The sequence below is a fragment of the Elgaria multicarinata genome, chromosome 7 (assembly GCF_023053635.1).
Source record: "Elgaria multicarinata webbii isolate HBS135686 ecotype San Diego chromosome 7, rElgMul1.1.pri, whole genome shotgun sequence".
Taxonomy (NCBI): domain Eukaryota; kingdom Metazoa; phylum Chordata; class Lepidosauria; order Squamata; family Anguidae; genus Elgaria; species Elgaria multicarinata.
Window position 1 is genome coordinate 92744900 of NC_086177.1, and position 22173 is coordinate 92767072.

Here is a 22173-nt window from a genome sequence, read left to right on the forward strand (position 1 = left end):
CATTGAGCCCACTTCTGGCCCAGCATTCCCTCATGTCCCCCTGACCTTCCATGGCCTCGATCCGCCTCCAGAACACCCCCAGTCTCAATACAATATGAGGTCACCACTTACGGATGGGCAAAGAAGATAGTGACCTTGGAGTAAATGAAAAAGTCTTGTTAAGTCAGTAACTTTTTAAGTGTGCAGTTTCAGGGGAAAGGCCCGTGGTAGGTGTGAGTTGGTGGCTGTGTCGTATAAATTATGCAGTGCCACTCTGCAGCCACCACGAGGTATACAGGGCATACAGAAAGTCCCCCAGCTTGATCCCCAAATCCATTTTCAAGTGGGCCAGGAAAGATACAAAAGCCAAATGCAATAGTGCCTTTACAATGCACTCAGCTTGACTGGGCTTATGGAGGCGGTTGCGGGTGGGGTGACGAGTCGGCATGGAGGACAGCCATTGGTTGCTCCTGATGGTGCCACTGCTGCAGGGAGGAGGTTAAAGAGCATTAATTCTGGCTCACCCCTCTCTGCTGCCTCTTCGTTCAGCAGCTCTCTCCCTTCCACCCTGTAGGCACTGTGGATTCACTGCTCGCTCTTTAGGGGGGCAAGTACGAAGTTTTTGCTCATAACCATCTTCAGGTTATGCTGTTTTTTAACACTGCAAGTCAGGCAGGGAGCAATGAATAGGTTAATCTGGTTCATTATATTTTTGGTCACAATTGTTGGTAGGCAGGTAGTGGTGGCATCTGGAGCATGATAGGGAAGGTGAGCATTCATAGGCACTGTTATGGTGATAGGTAATGCCTGAGGGGCCCCCAGCTGTGAGTTTTATGCCATCAGCTGGTGGGATAAGGGATACCTTTGAAGCCAACGTTCCTCACAGACTTGGAGCTGAACGGCGCAAGGGGGGTGATACCAGTAGGCCTCCCTACCCCATAAGAGGCAGCCTGTGGTGTGGTGAATGGGGAAGCACCACTTCACATGCGGTGAACATCTCGCCTGAGAAAATGGATGGATGCCCGCCTAGGTTCACTCACTCTGCAGATCTTTAATAAAGTGGCCCTATTTAAATTCCATTTTGTGTGTTTTGCCTTATTATTTCTCCACTCTCCTTACCTGCAATGGGCTTAATATACACCAAGCAGGAAATTGCACTAGGAAAGCAACAGGAAAACAGTATATGGTCTGTGTCAATGGGGCCCAACAGTTGTCAGTACAATATTGCTATAAAGCAGTAGTGTGGCTCCTGCCTCCATATTCTTTCATAGTGCAATATCCTGCTTGTTGTAGATTAGGCCATGAAATTTCTTTTGAAGATTGAGACACCACAATGAGTCTTCATATGTATGTTTACAACCAGAGATGGCTCAATATTTGGGGCAAATGGGCAATGAGCTCCTGCCTGTCCCACACCCACTTTTGACAGAGAGATCCCCCAGCTAGTTGCATTTGCCCCATGGCTTCCATGTGTCACATGTGGGGTTCTCTTTTCTCCTCCAGCAATCTCTGTAGAATATCAAGCATCAGCCGCTTTCCTCCACCAGCCACAATGGGCATGAATTACCACTGCTTATAATGTAATCCTCCATTTGAAGTTCAAATGCTAAATTCAGTTCCCACACCTATTTTATGGCAACAGATGAATAATACAATACTGCATTTATTTATTTATTTTAAAAGGGGATTTATGATATAATGCATTATTAAAAGCAAGGCTTCTCAAATACTGAGCTTTGATCGTTTTTAATGTCATTGAGGATACAAATTGCACAAACTGCTCATCACATCAGTATTTAGTGGGTTTCTGGTACAGATATAAGAGGGATTTACTTTCATTAAGAAATGGCTTTCTGTAAGATGATGGTGCTTGTATTGATGGAAAGGGAAAATGTTACGATGGAGATAACGAGTTTGTGATAACATCTCCATTCGTCAGGGAATACTCAAAGACAAATATCAGAGATAGTGAAAAAACCTAGCACAATCTACAAAAATTAAAACTGTGCAATCTGACAAGGCTTCAAGCTCTCTGGCTCCCAACTCACTTCCCCTTAAGTGATCAGACAGCATCAGATTTCTCAACCTGAACTATCATTTTTATCTCTTCTCTCTTGTTCCTGTGTAATCGCCATATCTAATGGGTAGAGCCACTTACAATTGCACGGACATTAGCTAGGGAGTTCAGCTGACTCCCTTGTGATGCGGTGGATGAATTTGTCCATGTGTTTTTAGCTGAAAGAAATAAAAGGTCATTGGAAGAATAATAGCTCTTTCCATCAAATCGCTTTGATCACAAACTTGTGCGATCTCTCAATTGCATTTCTGTATCGACCAGTACACTGATTCTTTTCCTTGATGTAGGGGGTGGGGGAGCAACCACCTGCCTCAGGACACAAAAGTTCAACCAAGAGCATCACTTCTTATATTTGTCATCAGTGACCATGAAGAAGCCAGTTAGCATACTGCCTGGGCTAATAAGCTGACAGTGATAATGATAGGATTATCTTGAGGAAAGTGCTGAATATCTTACAAGCCATTAAGAATCTGCTTGTTCATTTTGATTGCATTAGGCTTTTCCATCTGTAAGTCCGCACCAAAGAGAAAAAAAATACTTAAAACTTTTTGACAGGAAACATCATATATAACTTGCATTGTTCATTCCCATTGTCATCTGTTGATGCTCCCCGGATCATTTGAGGGCTTTAAAGGGGAGGATGGTTTGTAAACAGTATCTTTCAACTCAGGAACAAAGGTTACATCTGTTATTATATTTTTTAATTCTTATTGGCAAGAAAGACAGAAGGCATGATCAAGCCAAAATAAATCATGCCATAAATGATTGGATGGCTATATGATTCCTAAGCCAAGAGGTAGGTGTTGTGTGTGTGTGTGCGTGAAATAGAGAGAGAGAGAGAGAGAGAGAGAGAGAGAGAGAGAGCTAAGGATGTGGAAATCTGTTAGGGCCCATCTACACTAAGCCGGATATTCCACTATTAAAGCAGTATGTAAAAGGCAGGAGCCACACCAAGCAAGATATAGCAGTATGAAAGTGGTATATGGCATGTGTCAAAGGGCCCCAATAGTGGTCAGTGAACTTCAATACTGCTATAAAGCTGTAGCGTGGCTCCTGCCTTTTATACCACTTTCATAGTGGAATATCCTGCTTGGTGTAGATGAGCCCTCAGTCTGCATCTCACAAAGATTATCAGGTTCTTAAGGTCAAATTCTGCAAAAGGGTGTGTTTTTGTTTTAATCTGTATGGGAATTTGCACTTTTTTGAGCCCATTTTTCCTAATGCATGCATTGATGCATGTATTTTTGTACACATTTTTAAATCTATACATTTCCCCCAAGTACTTTCATTGTCAACATGCCATTTGGGGCACTTTTCTTAAATATATATGCATTTTGTGCACTTTTGTCTAATGTGCAGATTTTTCTTGACACAAACTGCATCAGAAAAATGGTCAGAAAGCTGGATTTCAGAATGCAACTCTATTACAGGCATACTGACATGCTCAGGAGGTGTAAATTGGGTAAATCCATTTAAAAACAAAACAAATAAAACTTCAACAGAAGTTCAACTATCCCTAATCACAACCAGGTGGCTGTTTGAGAACAAAGGTTTGGCCCAGCCCACATTGGTATAATTGGCACACTAGCAGCAAGCAGTTGCAATGTTTTCACCAATATTAGTTGGAGACAGCATGTCTGAAGTGTACACCAGTTGCTCGGGAACATGGGCAGGAGGGTGATGTTGCAGTCATGTTCTCCTTATGGGATCTTGGTTGACAGCTGGTTGGCCACTGTGTGAACAGAATGCTGGATGTGATGGATCCTTGGTCTGATGCCGTATGGCTCTTCTTCTGTTCTTATTCCATCTACAAGAATTGCTAAGTGAAGATATTTAGCTAGGGTGACCATACAGAAAGGAGGACAGGGCTCCTGTATCTTTAGCAGTTGTATTGATAAGGGAATTTCTGCAGGTGTCATTTGTATATATGAAGAACCTGGTGAAATTCCCTCTTCATCACCACAGTTAAAGCTGCAGGAGCTATACTAGAGTGACCAGATTTAAAAGAGGACAGGGCACCTGCAGCTTTAACTGTTGTGATGAAGAGGGAATTTCACCAGGTTCTTCATATATACAAAGGACACCTGCTGAAATTCCCTTTACAATACAACTGTTAAAGACACTGGAGCCCTGTCCTCTTTTTGATATGGTCACCCTATATTTAGCAGCCATTGTACAGTGCCAGCCTCATTGCCTGTGCAGATGTCCCCCCTTAATTTTTAAATCCCATTAAGAGAGAAATGCCTTACAACCACACCCAACTTGCCTGGGCGTGGTGAGGCAATTGTGGGGGAGGAGAGAGAGACGAGTGGAGGCTCACCATAGGCTTCCTCTGTTTGGCACCACAGATGTGGGGAGGGGACTGGAATCCTTATTTATGGAGCGCTTCCCCTCCCCAGCCTTCTCTGCATCTTTTGTGGCTCCCTCCCCCCCTGCAGACAGTGTGCGTTCACTGGTTGCCCCTAGGGGGGACAAGTAGGATTTTTTTTTGCTCTCAAACATTTCTTTGGGGAGTTTTTTTGCCTACTTCACACTGTAAGACAGTAGGGGAGTATTCTGTGCCTGTTTACCCTACCCAGTGCCTGTTTGTATTCCCTTCCCCTCCTTATTGCTTTACTATGATTTTAGTAGAATGTAAGCCTATGCAGCAGGGTCTTGCTATTTACTGTTTTACGCTGTACAGCACCATGTACATTGATGGTGCTATATAAATTAATAATAATAATAATAATAATAATAATAATAATAATAATAATAATAACAACAACAACAACAACTAGGCTAATTGGTTGAATTTGGTCACATTTTGACTGGGGGCAGGCGTGCAGGCATTGGGAGCAAGGATAAGGTTGGTGAGCATTCTTAGACACTGTTGTGGTGATAGGTAATACCTGAGGCCATCAGCTGGGAATTCTGCAGCACCAGACGATGGGATAAGGGTTACCTCTCAGGCCAACCTTACTCACTCACTCAGAGTTTTGCAATCTGAGGGGGAGTGTCATCGGAAGGCCTACCTACCCCAAAAGGGGAATCTTGCCGGATGGCGATAGACACACGTCACCAGTCAGGATATGAATGGATTGCCCAATCCCAATTATGGCCAAGACATTGGCCAAGATAGGATGCCCGCCTAGGCCACCATCTTCCTTTGCAGGTATTCATAAATAAATGTGGCCCTATTTTAAATCCAACTTCTTGTCTCATCCCGTTATCTCACCTTCCATCTACAATTGAATATGGACAAAAAAATCAATGTGACTTTTTAAAAATAATAATAATAATGCTCCACTTTCATTTTATCACTCCCCCCTACTGTTCATCAAAAGGGCATGTCATTTACAAAATCATTATCAAATAGGAGTGCTGGTTTATTTATTTTTAATTATCCTCTGTAAAAAGTCAAGTGTGTTTGGAATGTGTATTTTTGAAAGGGTTTAATGAAAATCATTTGTCTTCTATGAACCCATTTTTAAAATAAATAAATAAATAAATAAAACTATGGTTCTAAAAAGCATCATTCCCTCAACTCCATGCTGTTGATTTTTTGCCCCGAAGCTCAAAATTACTCTAGTCTGAGAGCAGCACACAGGTGTCTAGTCACAGCTCTTACATTGAAGATGGCTTGCATTTCACAGCTAATTTCCCACAAGCTTTTTAAAAATATCAAGATGACTGATCTTCTAGACATCTCGTAATGTGGCAGGCAGAAGGCTGGACTCAGAAACCCACTGAGCCAAACTATTTGGGTTCAGGCTGCCTTACTCTGAAGTGAAAGTAAGAGATCTGAATCAGCTTACGTCAAAGGGATGCTACAGGCAAGACACAGGAGACAGGAAATCCATGATCACGCCTCTTGTTTATTTTTGTTTTTAAACTCATTATGGTAGACAGGGATGTGCAAATCAGCAAAACTCAAGCTCGTTGGCATTCTCCAAATTCCATCTCAAAGTTCATTCTGCTTTGAGTCCATATCAGATTGTGAACTTTTAAAAATAAATAAATAAATAAATAAATAAATAAATAAATAAATTCTTTCACATGAAAGTCTGTATATATTTTTGTGCATATTTTCCAAAGGTATGCCACAGTTGCGCACATCTTTGAAAACGTACACACCGTTCTCCCATTGACTAAAGCATATTTGTGTGCATTTTTTCAAAAGTGCACATTTTTCAAACGTACACATGCTAGAGATGTCTGCTGTGAATAAATCCAGCCCACTTAGGTTCCAGTGAACTGCCATGGTTTTGTTCCCAAAATCCAGATGCATTCCCCTTTTTGCAGAAGAGTTTTTCTTCAAATGACAACTGTAATTTGTGGGAAAACTCATTTCCACAGTGAGTAAGTTCCCTACTGCCTCCACCATGCACAACCCCCTAGCGCTCTCCTTGCCAGTGCACACAGCGACAACAGTGGAATAGGGTGACTGTATGAAAAGGAGGACAGGGCTTCTATATCTTTAACAGTTGTATTGGAAAGGGGATTTCAGCAGGTGTCATTAGTATGCATGCAGCACCTAGTGAAATCACCTCTTCAGCATAACAGTTAAAGCAGCAGGAGCCCTGCATGATGTGACGAGTTACAAAAGAAGTCAGGGCTCCTGGAGCTTTACCCGTTGTGATGATGAGGGACTTTAACTATGTGCTGCATGCATACAAATGACACCTGCTGAAATTTCCTTTTCAACACAACTGTTAAAGATACAGGAGCCCTGTCCTCCTTTCCATGTGGTCACCCTACAGTGGAAGTCCAAGAGCTGGCCTGACTTGCACAGGTCAAGTTGAGCCAGTTCGTGGACATGTGAACTGAAGACAGGGGGGAGGGGCGAACCACCAAAAGCTCAGTGGACTCAACCCCCTGGATGGAGTCCTCTGACATCCCTCCTGCATGCTGTCAAACATATTGATTTGATCCATGAATCACACTGTAAGCTCAGAAACGTTCAGACGTTGATCACAGATTGCATCTGAGTCTGTGTTTGGTCCGGAAGGTGGAATTGGGTAAATCCTGATAGAAAATGGAATTTATCATACATCCTTATTCAGTTTTGATTACAGAATCAATGCTGGATAAGGGTTGATATCTCTAATCTATATAGCCTGTCCTCTGATAGATTATTAATTCCAGCTGTGGGGGAAGCAGACACATTTATTGGGCCTGTATCCCCCAACTCCTTTGGAGGGGAGGGAGGAACAAAGTGATCCAGCTGTGGATCAGTCACCCTCTGCCCCCTTTCCTTTCTGGGCCTTTAGGGGGAGATCAGGGTTTTGCCTTAGGCCCACTTCATCCTCACTTGTCCTTTAGATCCAATCTGGCCAGAAGGAGAAGGCAAGGGCCATGGCCAATTCCTGGCCCCTGGACTTGCTTTTCCTCTTTCTTAATGGCACTGCCTGTTCATTTGTCCTCCCTGCATAAGTGAGCAATGACTGGAGCAAGGAGAGGAGAATCTCCACCAGCCTTGCCTTGCCTTCTCCCTCTGGGTAGATCAGGGGCTCTTCCACACGTTGTACTGAAAGCGCTTCCATCCGCCCCCAGTGCACCCCGAAAACGATCGTGTAGCTTGCCTGTAAAAGAGACGAGGAAGAGGCGACATTGCCGCCGCCGCCGCCACCGACCTCCCTCCTCGCCCGCCGGGACAGAGAGCTTGGCAGAAGAAGGCGGGGTGGAGAGTGGAGGGAAGAGAGCAGACGGGTGAGGAAAGGGGGGGCGGCGGCCCCTGCGCGGTCCCGGGGGCATGGGAGGCGCCCTCCCCTTTCCTCGCCCCTCCGCTCTCTTCCCTCCCACGACCCAGCCCTGCTGCTGGGAGCTCTCGCAGGGCCTGCTGGCTAAAGGGAAACGGAGCCTGGAGCAGCCCGCCCACAGTTTGCGCTGCCGAAGCACGCCTCCTCCTCCTCCTCTTCTGGGGACGATTAAGGTACGTACTACACGAGCGTTTTCGGGGCGCCCTCGTGGCTTCGGGGCGCTTTCGGAACACTGTGTAGACATCCCCCTTGGTCTAACGGGAGAAGACATATGAATGGGCTACAGTAAATATGAAGTAGGCCAACTCAAGAAGGGGACCACTGAGAGCAACTTGTTCAGGGATCCCTCAAAACCTATGTATGACAGTGGATTAGGCTAACTATTATCTATAGCTAGTCTGTTTGGTCTTAAAAAAGAATCCATCTAGCCCTCCACTAAGATGATTGTGGCTCAGAACGTGTTGGGATTTGACTTTTTCAGTTAAAGGGTGTTTTTTTTTAATGTACCAGCTTTTGGGGAGGAAAATGTTACTTTTCGCATCTCCATATGCCAAGTGTACCATCTCTGCACTCTGGTGGTTACTTTCGATTTGCATCTTTTAGTTCTACCCCTCTTCTCCCAGGAATCCTCAGTTGCCCTCCTACCATTTCTCTATTTATAAAACTTTGATTTGGATTAATAGGTGGCATGACCTCATCACAACAATATTTAGAAATGGAGAGTCCAATTAGTCTTTATCACAATGAATTAACCTTTGCTTAAACAGCAACATTAATCAGAGCATCCACTCAAGTGCTCAGAGCTTCTTTAAGAACACACACACAACAACAACCGCAGCAGCAACAACAACGACACGGTATGAATAAATGTTGTTTCCCCACCTTTACCCCTATTATTTTTGGTCATTACAGGTAAAACAGAAAAGTCAGTGGACAGGATTTATATAAGATAGGAGTTTCATAAGGGATGCTTATCAAAATAAGGTTGCTTGGAACTCACTGAGGACAATAAGACTTGGTGGGTTTTTTAGGGTTAAAATGCTTATGATTGCAGCCTAAATCAGCTTCATATTATTTATTTATTTATTTATTGCACTTATATCCCACCTTTTTTCCTCCAAGGAACCCACGGCGGCAAACATAATCCTCATCCTCCGCTCCATTTTATCCTCACAACAACAACCCTGTGAGGTGGGTTGGGCTGAGAGTCTGTGACTGGCCCAAAGTCACCCAGGGCTTTGCTAGACCTACCGGGTGTTCCGTGGTTGAGGAGGGGTGAATCTGGACTCTCCTGTTTAGATGTGACGCCTCATAGTCCACACGTTGTGAGGATTATCCCAGTGTTGGAGGGGGGTGGTTACGGGAGTTTGCTCCGGGTGTGGTGCTGTCGGGCCGAGCACGACGTGCACAGCCACACCGGCCTGATTTCTCCCCCCCCGCCTGCGGCACGATTTGTGCAAGTGTGAAAGAGCGCAATCCACGTAGATCGGCAGCGGCTGAAGTGGCGCTGCTGCTGTTGTTCCATGCCGCCCTCCCCCTCAGGCTGGGCACAGGGGAGACAGTTGGGATTGGGGGATGACCCACAGGGGGCGTGGCCAGCGGCAGCAGGAGGATGGGAACGAGTGGCATGGTTGAGCGGCAACATTGATAAGGCAGGGATGCTGTCATTTGCTTTTGGGGGTGATGACAGGCGTACTGTGATCCGCGGACAGTCGTCTGCATGGGCACTCTGCGCCTACATATCCCACCACGCCTCTGAGTTTTGCCGGTGATGACCGGCCCTGTGCCCTTCCCCCCCATCCCAACGTCCTTCGCACCACATGTATTCAATAAAATGCATTCAAACTGCATGACGTCTAGTCTTCCTGAGTCTACCCCGAAGGGCAAACCCTGCTCATTGGCATCGGTAGCAGAAAGAAGGGGGGGCTCGTCAGTTTCCACATCAGCGGAGGTCCGAAACCGGCGTCACTCTCCCCCCCCCCCCCAGCAAATGCAGTCAGAAGGATAGGGGAGTGTATTGACACAGTGCAAAGGGGCCCCAGGGCATGTGCCCACCCCTGGGCTGATGCTTCCGTGGCCTTCCGCCTGCCACCGCATGGCCGCTGGAAAATGGCCACCCACCCTCGCTTGTTGCCCCCTTACAGCCAGCTGCCGCATACCCACACCAATAGGCACACAGCCCTGCATGCCTCTACCGTGCCCGTCATTCCCCGCTCGCCTTTACATCATCCGCGCAGCGTAAACCACCGGCATGAGGACGGTACCTGTGACTGCCCACCGTGATGGGTCACCAACTTCCCATTACAGTTGGATGCCCGCCTTCCCGAAAAGTGACCCACACAGAGGTACCGAGCTGCACATAACCCACACATCCACCACACACACCCAACCACTCACCAGACACTTTTTCGGTCCTCCGTTCGTGCGTAAAGCGGACCCGTTTGGTTTAAAAAAAAAAAAGCTGCCGCACCACTGCCACAGCTGCACACAGGGTGCAAACGGCGGAGGAGGTTTGGCCGAAGCCACTGACCACGCCCATTAGCATGCCTTTTCCTGACCAGTGCTGACCTCGCTGGAAATTGCGCTGACCTCATATACAGGAGCCCTGTCCTCCTTTTCATATGGTCAGCCTAGATAGTAAGTTCCTTACACATACATAGGGTGACCATATGAAAAGGAAGACAGGGCTCCTGTATCTTTAACAGTTGTATTGAAAAGGGAATTTCTGCAGGTGTCATTCGTATATATGGGGAACCTGGTAAAATTTCCTCTTCATCACACCAGTTAAAGCTGCAGGTGCCCTGCCCTCTTTTAAATCTGGTCACTCTAGTATAGCTCCTGCAGCTTTAACTGTGATGATGAAGAGGGAATTTCACAAGGTTCTCCATATATACAAATAACATCTGCCGAAATTCCCTTTTCTATTCAACTGTTAAAGATCCAGGAGCCCTGTCCTCCTTTTCATATGGTCACCCTACACATACAAAAATAGAATGCCAGAGAGATGCTAGACTATAACCCTTTTTTCTCTGGTATACTAGTTCTGTATGCAGAGGAGTTCATTTTCAGAAAATGAACATTTAAATATGTGATCCTCCACTCTAGTCTGAAATATTAAAATTGCCCCAAATGGATACTCTCATTGGTTTAGACTTAAAGAAAAGTTAATTTAAAGAACTTCATGGAATGACATTTTCCAATCCTCCCATAGACAAATTCATGAAGGATAATGATGGCAATGGATACCTTTATATCAATGGATATAAACTGCATTTATATCAAAGTCATACTAAAATCTGATGCATGTTTACCTTTGAGTAAAACCCATTGAACAGAGTAAACAGAAGTCCTCAGAAGTAAGGACAGGGTTGCAGAGCACTTCTTTCTAGTTTGCTGTTTTAGACTAAAAAAAAAAGAAGACGCTTCTGAGTGACCACACTATTAAAAGACAGTTCTATACATGTTTACTTAGAAGTAGGGGCCTTGCTAGACCAGCCGGATAAGCCGGCAAGGAAGAGGGGTGACGGCGCACTAGAGGTAGTGCGCGCCATCGCCGGCTTCTAGACGCACGACGCGACGGGGCAACGGGAAGCCCCGTAGCGTCGGCCATTTTTCTTTGCTTAAAGGGGCCATGTGTGCCAGAGAAGGTAAGTGCTTTTTTAAAAAACAGTAAAGGCCCCCCCACTCCCCCTGCCCCTGATTCCCCCCAATGCCCGATGACCCCCTCCCCCCTCGCTCACCCGTCCTCCCCCCATTCCTGATGGCCGATGCCCGGCCTTGTCCCCACCGCGCCATCCCCGATGCCCGGCTTTCCCCCCGTGCCATCCCCGATGCCCAGCTTTCCCCCCATGTGCCATCCCCCCCGCGCGCCATTCCCGATGCCCGGCTTTCCCCCCCGCCCGTCATCCCCGATGCCCGGCTTTCCCCCCTGCACGCCATCCCCGATGCCCGGCTTTCCCCCCGCGCGCCATCCCCGATGCCCGGTTTTCCTCCCCGCGTGCCATCCCCGATGCCCGGCTTTCCTCCCCACGCGCCATCCCCGATGCCCGGCTTTCCTCCCCACGCGCCATCCCCGATGCCCGGCTTTCCTCCCCGCGCGCCATCCCCGATGCCCGGCTTTCCCCCCCTGCACCATCCCCGATGCCCGGCTTCCCCCCCCGTACCATCACCGATGCCTTGTCCCCGGCTCTCTTTCCCTTGCCCCCCGTCCCTGATGCCTTGCCTTCTCCCCCCCCTCTCCTGCCAGGTTTGGCCATCCCCCCATCCCTCCTGCCGGGTCCAGCCTCCCCCCCCCCGGATCCCCCCAGGCTCGATGGGCACAGCACTCGTATGAGTGCTGTGCCCAGTCCGTGGCTTTTCCCAGCTACTCGCGAGTAAGTGAGCAGCCACAAAAAGCCACGGGCCCGGCTAGACGTTCCGCAGCCCCGGCCTGAGGCCGGGGCTGCGGAAAAGCCGGGCCATAAGCGAATTTGCTTATGCCGGCTTAAGGCAGGTTTTAGCGCAGCCTGACCCCAGATTCCCCTGTGCGTCATCTGGATGCCCAGGAGGGAAACCGGTCCTCACACCGCGCTAACGCCTGGTCTAGCAAGGCCCTAAGTCTGTGTCTGTTTAATGGGTTTCCTCAAAGGTAAGCATGCATCAGATTTTAGTATGACTTGGATGTAAATGGAGTTGAAATCAATGGGATTTACTCTTGAGTAAGCGAACTAGCAGATCTCTATTTTATGAACTGGAGATGCCCAGCTTTGCATCATCAAAGTAAAGGAAAATAGATCCTTCACAAATTAAAACAGGTAGAATTTCGGAATGTATTTATTTACATTTATATACGACTCCACATATAGAGAAATTCCAGAGTAGTAAACAAAAACATTTGGTAGTTCCCCTTTCACCTAATAGTCTCCAGAACCTCATCCCACATTAAGAGCCCCCAACCCTGTCAACTTTCCAGGGAGTATTTCCTGGGGGTCTAGGGAGTTGACAGTAGGTAGACTAGATGGCAAATGTCCCTTTTGTAAACTTCCTTAAGCTAAATCATTATAGGATCCAAGCCAGTATGTACATGGGTTTTTATAGCAGCCCTATAGCAGTAGGCCAGAAAAGTTTGAGTCCCCCTGTAGTATAACTATTCTTATTTGAATAGTTATTTCATTTGGATTTTGTGTTTCGATATATTTAAGCTTTTTAAATGTGCAGACTAGGCTCCGGACTTAAACGTAGTTGGCATACATTCCATTGCAGCTGCATTTTGTCAGCTCCCTCAATAATTATGAGTAAACCTTCAGCTTTCTGTGTGAAATGGAATTTTTGATCACATTTTTTTCCCTCCAAGAACCATTTTAAATTGGCAAACATTGCATTCACTCCATTATACATTACATAACAGTGGGGTTTAGCAGAGAGGGCAATTCATATGTTGAGCAGAAAACACACAGTGATTACTAGTACAATACATTAATTTGGCATATTACAAAGAATAATACAATGAAGATGAGATTAATTTTGATTTTGGATGTTGCCTATCCAAATTGATTTTCCTGCATTATCAATGTGGATTATAAGTGTTATATATATTTCCCTCTTCAGCCACAGAGTGTCTGAAAAACTAAACTGAATAACAGAATTCTATTAGCATGAATATTAGGATTTTTTCCAGTTGGGTGCATTTGAAGAATAGTATCCATTGCATTTCAGTCATTTGGACTTCTTTCTAAATAACCTAGGTGATATTAATGAGGGATACTTCTTTGTGTCAGAATAGTTTCGTTAGGCTAGAGACCCAAGTTGAAAACAGCATTATCAAAACAAAAAACAAAATAACAACAAAAAGGTTTCTTAGGGCATTTTGTTGTATCTTCATGCAACTAATTCAATGGGATTTATCTATGGAGGATGTGGGTGGATAGGATTGTGTGGATATATCTAACCAAAATAAATCCCAAGCAATGCTGCCCTTTACATAGATACAGAATTATTATTATTATTATTATTATTATTATTATTATTATTATTATTATTATTATTATATTTGTATCCCACCTTTTTCCCAATAATGGGCCTCAAAGTGGCTTTACAAAATTCAATCATACACAATTCAAACATATAAACAGAAATACACAAAAGTTAAAAATATAATTAAATAACGTATTTACATATGTGGTGGGATTGTAAATATGTGCAAAAGTTGTGGAAGATGGTGCTCTTCGAGATTGAGCAGATTGTTGGAATTAAAATAGAGAACACACCAAGGATTGCATTACTCTCACTGCAAGAAGATCTTAAATGTAGTAACGAAACTAAAGAACTGATAATGAATTTGCTGACGGCTGCGAGGTTAATCGTAGCTAGGAACTGGAAGACTCAAGGAGATTATTGTATTGAAGAATGGTATAAAGAAGTGTGGGACATTGCTATAAATGATAAATTGACATGCAATATTAAAATGAAAAGAGGTATAGTAAAAATGAATGATTTTGAGGGAAACTGGAAAAAGTTCCTAGAGTTTGTGTTTTCTAAGGGAAGCGGGAAACCACCAACAGAAGAAACTATGAGTTTTTGGAAACAGGAATGAGATCCCAAGGTGGGGGGAGCACTGTTATGTTGAGTATGAATATGTTTAATAGTTTAAGTTTGAATATATGATATTAAGGCAATTTTATGTTTATGTATTATGTTCTTTTTTGTTGTTGTTGTTGTTGAAAAATATTTTTTTAAATATATATATATATATATATATATATATATATATATATAATTAAATGTGCTTCAATGTTAAAACATTTAAAATACAAATAACAATTTAATAAAAAAAAACAATGCGTAAACAGAGCTCCAGACTATTCCCCAAAGGCCTGCAATAACAAAACAGTTTTTTCCTGTAAGCAAAGCAAGGAGGGAGCCAGTCTAGCTTCCCTGGGAAGCGAGTTCCAGAGCCCTGGAGCAGCCACCAAGAAGGCCCTTACCCACGTTCCCAACAGGCATGCCTGTGATGGTGGAGGGACCAGGAGAAGGGCCTATGGCCATAGTTCAGTTAAATTCTATTTCACTCCATAGTATCACATTTTCAGCTAACTTAGTAAGAACAACTGCTCACCTCTAGGTTGGATCTGCCTTTTGAATATCCCTGCAGCAATAACCTTTAGTGACAAAATTCCCATTATCTGTGAAGAGCAATTCAAGTGGAGGATTCTAGCCTCTCCCTTACTTCTCAGAACATCAGCATGGAGGGATATGCACTACATTATAAAAAGTCTGCAAAGGCAAACCGCTTCAGTCAGAATACATCCAATGCAACTTAGGCCTTAGTTAGACCTAAGGATTATCCTAGGCAAATGGAGGGGTCATCCCTGCCTGCTCCCGGGATCCCCTGTGTGTCATTTGGATGCACAGGGATGAACCCAGGACAATCCTGGGATATAGGCCTGGTCTAGCCATGGCCTTAGTAGCTGATGAGCTGGAAACCAAAAATAATGTAATGGGAGGAAATGAGGAGGATCTGTTTAGAAAGGGGAGGCTGGCAAAATTAGTATATAACAAGGTGCCTGTAGTTAAAATAATAATAAAAAGTGCAGAATGGCTAAATCTCTTTAAGTCACTCAACAGGAATAGAGAGGAGCACTAATGGAGTGCCAAGGATGGTTCTGGAGAAGCCAAAACCCTACAACAGAGACTATGGGGATGAGAAGACTTTGTGGGCCAATGCCTTCTTGGCTGGGGAAAAAAAAAAGGCATGACGCATCTGGTTATCTAGAGCTTTGAGCTCTGTACGCTTGAAGAGTTGCTGCCAGAGCGATAAAATGGTGATTGGGACATTGTCTTATTCATTAATGAGCTTAAATGATGGGGAGTTAGCCATGCTTTTATTTTCCATTATACTAAGAAGAAACATGTATTTTTTATTATTATTATTATTATTTAAATCAATGGTCTGGATGGGGGTGGGCATTATGCAATATTGAAATAAAACAGACAGCTGGCGTAACTGTGGCCAAGTGAAGTGAACTTTGCTTAATGGGGAAGGCGGCAATTAAGTGCAGCAAGGCAGTGGCTGCTCTCACCATGGATTTCTCTTCTCTTAGGGCAGATTATGTTAAAGTGTAGGCATTAAGGATGACAGTTTAATCAAAATCAGGCTCATATAAAACTCACTCCTAATCACACCTTGAGGGCAATACCAGTGTGAACTGGCTCTCTTACTAAGATGGAAGGAAGGTTAATTTTCTGTTAATTCTAATTGATTTCACATTAGCAACCCGGGGGATACTTGGGAGATATTCTTGTGTTTAGAAACACTTGCATTCAGTGCACTTGGCTTTCTAGGACAGCTAAGGGACTCTGTGAGGGGCTGCTTCCCACTCAATAGTTCCCTACAGGATTGGATCCTCCTGTTAGCATTCTCTTAGGGGACACCAATAAATAACAGTTGGATAATACTACTACTACTACTACTACTACTACTAATAATAATAATAATAATAATAATAATTTATTTCTTACCCGCCTCTCCATTTGGATCAAGGCAGGGAACAACAATAAGTATAAAATACATAAAACTGAATTAAAAACGTAGTATACATTATTAAAACATCCTAATAACATCCTAAAATTCCACTGGATAGGCCTGCCAGAATAGATCAGTCTTTATAGCTTTCTTAAATGCTAAAAGTTGATGAGTCTCCTCCAGCAGGCCATTCCACAGTCTGGGAGCGGCAGAAGAGAAGGTCCTCTGTGTAATACTTGTCAGCCTAATTTTGGCAGACTGAAGTAGATTCTTCCCAGAGGACCTGAGTGTGCAGGGCATATTGTACGGGAGAAGGCGATCCCGCAGGTAACCTGGGCCCAAACTATGTAGGGCTTTAAAGGTAATAACCAACACTTTATACATTGCCCGGAAACTAATTGGATCACCAGTGGGATAGGGACTTCATTTTATTTTATTCAGGGTGCAATCCTATGTATGTTGAGACAGAAAAATCTCCTACAACTCTCAGCATTCCCCAGCCAGCAATGGGGAATGCACCCTTATTTATTTATTTGTTTGTTTATTTATGAGGAATGATATGCCTTCTTTTCACCATATGGAGCCCAACGTGCCTTAGTGAAGCAATTTCAAAAGCAAATCCATACAATCCAAAACAACAACAGCAGCAGCAGGCATCAACAATTCCATTTGCCATGACTGCCATGGCATGCATGACACCATTCTCTGTTGAGTATAAAGATGAAAAGAATTTAGTTTTAGTTTGTAAATACTTGAAAACGCCCCATTTACAATCTCAAATGCCAACGTGGATGGGAGAAGCATATTCTCTGGGCGAACTCACCCACACCACTGCTGTCTGCCCCCATTCACTGGGGTGATGACAATTAGAGGTCTATGAGATCCCCATTGATCTTACTGAGATGCTTCTGATCACCTTTAAGATTTCTGGCAATTTTCTGCTTCTAGCTTATTTTGAATTTTCTATAGTAGTTTCATCTGGAAAGAGCATACCAATTTACCCATGAATTTCACTTCAGGCCCAATACAGCAGCAAGTATAGTAATATATGAATAAATGAATGAATAAAACCCAGTGATGACTAGCTTTATTATTTATTTATTTGTATTTGTATCATAACTTTCCTCCAAGGAGCTCAGGATATTACTCTCCCACAAGCATTGTATTATCACAGCATCCATGTGAGGTAGGTTAGGCTGAGATAAAACAAAAGTTCACCAAGTGAACTTTGTTGCTGAGTGGGAATTTGAACCTGGACTTCTATGGTCCTAGTCTACCATATTGTCCTTGGGGATCCTGATCCATGTTCTGAAGAACCAAAAGTAGGCACCACCTTATTCTGAAAGTCACTATGCTAAATTTTTAAAATACAGAAATACTGGTCTGCTCTCCCATGCACATAGGTACGATCTGTGTTGCAGGCCAAGAATGGTACTGGAGGCACTATATTGACAACTGTTGGGTGATGTAAGAAATTCAGGGGAGTAAGGGGCGAGATAATAGAGGTGTACAAAACATGCACAGTATGGAAAAAAGTCATAATACTAGAATCTGAGAATATCCAATTAAGCTGAATGGTTGGAAATTCAGGATAGATAAAAGGAAATACCTCTTCCCACCGTAAATAGTGAAACTATGGAATTTGCTACTATAAGATGTAGTGATGGTCTCCAAGTTAGATGGCTTTAAGGGGGGTTAGACAAATTTATTGAGGATAAGTCTATTAAGGGCTACTAGTTATGATGGCTATATATTACCTCCAGTACAGAAGCAGTGTATCATCTGGTACATCAACAGCTATAAACCAGTTGCTGAGGAATAGAAGCAGAAAGGGGCTATTGCATTCATGTCATATTTGTGGGCTTCCCACAGGTAGGTTAGTGACCACTAAACCAACAGAATCAGTGGATCAGATAGGCCTTTGGTCTAATCCATCAAGGCTCTTCTTTTGTTCTTATCACTAGGGTTTCACCTGGCCTTATAATTAAGTCTTTGACTTAGGTCTGCCTCTTCAGTATGAGAAACATGTTGAAGTGAAAAACAAGTCCGGTCTCAATCTGCCTGCTCACACACCTGTTTATCAGTATACCTTGCCCGCTCGCTCAGAGCTTGCTTTGTCTCTGGACCTCAGCTGATCCATTCCACTGATTGTATAAACCACCCAAAATGGTGAACTGAAAGAAAATAGAAATGCAGTCTTTGCTGCTGTGAAAGAAGCTCTTGCTTCAAACAGGGGATGCAGTGACTTAAGGTTGCACACTTCCCCAAACTTCCTAAGACTTTTTATCTCCCCATGTACCTTTGATTTGTACTGCTTTATATTTAATAGTACACGGCTTGATGTAGCCTGGCATGCATTTATTGCCTTCAGAAAATGGAGCAAGAAATGTGGCAGGCAGTGAAAGACCCTTGTGGGCATCCTTCATTAATCATTATTCAGACTCACTTTACAATAGCTGCATTATCTCCTTTTATCACTTCCTATGGAGTACTTAAAGACTGCTGCTCCTCAAAATAGGCCCTTTTTTCCTTGTCCTTTTCTTCATATACTGTGTTTTTCTTCTTTATGCAGTAGAATGAGTGACTATTGTTCTTAGTCACTCTAAAACTGAACATACTTTAAGTCACCTTGACTGCATGTTCCATCCAACATTATCTGTAGGAGGAAATTCAATTATGAAATTGTGCAAAATGTGTTTGGTTTTTTAAGAGCTGTATTTGTTTAATTCTTGCGGACAGTAGCCTATGCCCTCATCTATATGACAGCGGGATAACTCATTAAATAAAACCCCAATTTTTTGTTGATGCAAATGTAGGTAAAGAGTGTCGCACTGCAGCAGCAACTGCGATTTATTTCCTGAATTATTATTTTTTATAGTGAGTTATTAATGCGCACATGCGCATTATCCCATACACGATGATAAAGAGTAAAAGCCAACGAAGCTATAAATCTTACCTGTGGAGCTCCGCAGGTAGCACACAACACTAATATAACACACAAACCGAGTGGGAGTGGAGGGGACGAGGCTACAGAGAGCTTCGCATATTGGGCGGTACAGAAAATATATATATATATATATATATATATATATATATATATATATATATATATATGAATTTGTTTTAAGAAGCTTTCTCTGCAGAAAAATCTCCGCAGAGACTTCAAATGAAAATTGGCACGAACGAAGGAGGCAGTGGATTGGTGCAAAATCGGGAAATGGGTCAATCACGTTATCCTACCCTCAAAGCTGTGCCCACATGTCAAATTCTGACTTAACTCCCCCAAAGACACACAGCCATAACGTGGTGCAAACTTGGATCCGATCTAAAAGTCGCAGTAAATCACGAATGCAAATATGCACATTATTGCAGTTAAAACCCAGCGCTGAGGCAAATGGACGGTTGCGTCATGTAACCTAAAACGCGAATATGCGCATTTAGGTCAGGGTACAGAAGCCGTATAGACAAGCCCTATGGTGCCTGTATGCTAGTGTGACTCCTTGCTAGTGCAACAGGAAATGAGAAGAGAAGAGAGCAGAAATGTGGGTTTCTGCAATGGGGCATGTCAATGGAGTTTGTATTGGAAGGATGCTTATCCCCTTATAGCCATGTGAGCATGTATTTTTCCCCTTCCCTTCTGTGCTCTTTAAAACGAATACAATATATCACCTTGTTCAACCTATTTTTATGACTCTCCTCTATTTTCTCATCATACTTGCAGTCGCACCTGAATATTTAGCAAACAATCAGAATCTGCGGGGTCATCAGTTGACTTAAATTAATTTTCTTGAGCATACAAGCTATTCAAGTGAAACCGGCACACTCTCCATCGCCTCCTTCGTAGAGTTATTCAGCAGGTGACAGAAGGGACTTTACTTCTGATCTACACCCCAATCCTTTTCTTTTTCTTTTCTTTTTCTTTTCTTCTTCTTCTTCTTCTCCTCCCAAACCTGCTCGGGGAATTCATGAATAATATGAATTATCTTTCCCTGGCTCCGCTTCAGATATTAAGGTCTGTGAAGTTTCCCTTTGATATCTTCTTTATAGTCAGAGTCAGGGCTGTAGCTGAGATGCATGTAATGACATCTAAACATATACAGAAGTGAAACAGCCCCAGGCTGATGAAGAATGCATTGTAATCAGTGATAATATTAGCAGAAGTGTTTTCATTTTATTTTTTAAATGGTGGATGCTCAGAAAGTCAGTCAGTGTGGCTTTGGGAGCACCTTTTGTCCCTTTCTAGTTAAGACTGCCCTGTAATGCTTCATTCTGGCATCACACATTTGAGGCAACAAGGTGCATTCCCCTCCCCTGCCCTGAATCCATATGATATAAAAATGACTTACAATTCAATAGGCACATAAACAGTCACTGCCACCTGCTCTTTGTGGAAGCTGAATGTTGCTAGATGGATCCAGAGCACCCAGCTAAGAAAAAAGGACCAGAGGACACCATGATGGCATTTAATGTATCAGTCAATTTATTGAAGGCAACCAAATACAGGTTTTAGCCAATTACACAGAAAAAAGTTATGCACTTACTATAAAAGGGTGTCATATAAAAAAGAATAGATAAAATGTTATAAAATGTTAAAACATACATGCACATACAACTAAAACCTTACATGTTAAAATATTAATACATACATGCACATACAACTAAAACCTCACATCTTAAGGCAGGTCATATGAGTTTGTCTAAGCTGAGCAGCCTTCACAGCAAATTTGGCAGTTTGGCAGTTACAAAACTGTCTGTCCTGGATGGTAGATATTTGACCTTGTCCATATCAATGGTGTATCTCTCTCTCCCCCCCCACACACAAATTACTTTTTAAACATGTTTATTTATGTATTTTTACCCGATTTTTCAAGGCCTTCACAAAGAAGCTTACAATACAGTGAAGCCAGCATAATTGCAATTTAAAATGATAAATGTTCAATTAAAAAAACCAAACAATTCCCTGATGATAATTATGATGATGATGATGCGGAGGAGGATTTCTAAGATGCCAATACATGAACAAATATGTTGGAGACGTTTAGGAGATGGGGAACCCTAACTCAGATAAAGAATAATAGGTCTGGATCATCTATGACATACTAAGAAAGTTTGCAAAATGACATCCCTAAACATCTCCCCAGGATGGACAAATCAATGGGCAAAATTATGAATGAGAGACAAATAATCAGAAAACATGAATAGTCCCTGGTAAGTAGGGATGATTAGAGGGTATGGCAAATTAGTATTTACCCCTTAGGGAGTACCATAAGCCCAAGAATTGAAAAACAGGAAAGATCTGTCTCATTAAGCCTGGTGTTGCAGAAGAAAAGAAGTCCTGATGCAAGAAGTCCCTCTTCCCTGTCAGTGGCAATGATCAGGTCAGAAGCCTTCATTGTCCTTTCCTTGATGCCTCTGTGGCATGAGATGCTGACAAGAAGTGGTGCATAATGAAGAGATGCTGAGATGCTGATAAGAAGTGTTGCATAATGAGTTATGCATCATGCAAATTTATGGTTATGGAAATTGGTGTCCCATAGAGATTTTGATCCAGTTCCAATGTTCTACTCATAATTATGTCTTCTTCCACCTCCCTCAGTATTAATGAAGGAGAGAAAGGTGAAGTCAATCTCCTGGCTTGGATAAAACCAATTACATTCATTTCCATATTTTTTAAACATGCTTTCTGTACTTTTTAACCACAAAGAGTGTGCATCACATATGTGCATTGGGAAGAGGCAGTATACCATATTCAACTCAGTAGGACCTACAAGCAGTGCAATCCTACGTGCATGTACTAGGGTTGGGGAGGGGAAGGTCATGAAGCATGCAGAGTCCCAGCTTTGTGCCCACCCAAGCAGGGAAAGCACTATGTTTTG